Raw genomic sequence first — 1,447 nt, forward strand, 5'->3', positions numbered from 1 at the left:
AGGCCCCAACCAAGGCCTTACTGGGGCCACTCTCCACACACTTGGATAAGCCTCAGACATAACAGAACTGGCAGAGGAACCCTATATCCCTAGTGAACACAAATGCGAAGATCCTCAACAACATATTAGAAAAAAGAATCCAACAATTCATCAAAAAGATTATACACCAGGACCAATTTGGATTCATCCTGGGAATGCAAGGATGGTTTAAAATTCAGAAGTCAATCAACATAATCATCATATCAACAAAAGAAAAGTTAAAAATCGTATAATCATATCAATAGATGCAGATAAAGCATTTGACAAGATCCAGCACCCATTTATGATGAAAACTCTTGCCAAAATGGATATTGAAGGAACTTTCCTCAATATAGTCAAAGCCATCTACCACAAGTCTATGGCAAGCATGATTCTCAATGGGGAAAAACTAAGGGCCTTCCCTCTAAGATCAGGGACGAGACAAGAATGCCCATGCTCGCCACTTCTGTTCAATATAGTACTGGAAGTACTCGCAACAGCCGCTAGGCAAGAAAAAGATATTAAAGGCATTCAGGTAGGAAAGGAAGAAATAAAGCTCTCACTATTTGCAGATGATATGATACTATATTTAAAGAACCCAAAAGCCTTTACCAAAAAACTCCTAGAAACAATCGACTTGCATCATAAAGTTGCAGGCTATAAAATGAATACCCAAAAGTCCATGTCTTTCCTACATGAAAATGAGAGAGAAGAAAGTGACATGAAAAAAGCAATCCCGTTCACAATCATGCCTCATAAAATCAAGTACATCGAAATCAGCTTAACTAAGGAGGTAAAGGACCCGTACAAAGAAAACTACAAAGCACTACTTCAATAAATAAAAGAGGAAACGAGGAAATGGAAACACATCCCATCCTCATGGAGTGCGAGACTTAACATTGTCAAAATGGCAATACTACCAAAGCATTGTATAGATTCAATGCAATTCCTATAAGGATACCCGTGACATTCTTCAAAGAAATGGAATAAACACTCCTGAAGTACATATGGAACAATAAGCCCCCATGAATAGCTAAAGCAATTCTTGGAAAAGAAGATGGGAGGCATCACCTTTCCCAACCTCAAACTCTACTACAAAGCAGTAAAAATTAAAACAGCATGGTACTGGAACAAAGGCAGAGCCGCAGACCAATGGAACAGGGTTGAATATTCTCACACACCCTCAAATATATGATTATTTAATCTTTGATAAGGGAGCAGGAAAAGTGAAGTGGAGAAAGGAAAGCCTTTTTACCAAATGGTGCTGAGAAAACTAGATAACCACATGCAAAAAAAAAGGGGGGGGGCTCAGACCTCTACCTAACACCATGTAAAAAAGTCAGGTCAAAATGGATTAAAGACCTCATCAGACCAGAATCCATAAGGTACATTGAAGACAAGGTCGACAAAACCCTCCACAATATTGAAG

The sequence above is a fragment of the Sorex fumeus genome, unplaced genomic scaffold, assembly GCF_029834395.1.
Source record: "Sorex fumeus unplaced genomic scaffold, SorFum_2.1 ptg000002l, whole genome shotgun sequence".
NCBI classification, from domain to species: Eukaryota; Metazoa; Chordata; class Mammalia; order Eulipotyphla; family Soricidae; genus Sorex; species Sorex fumeus.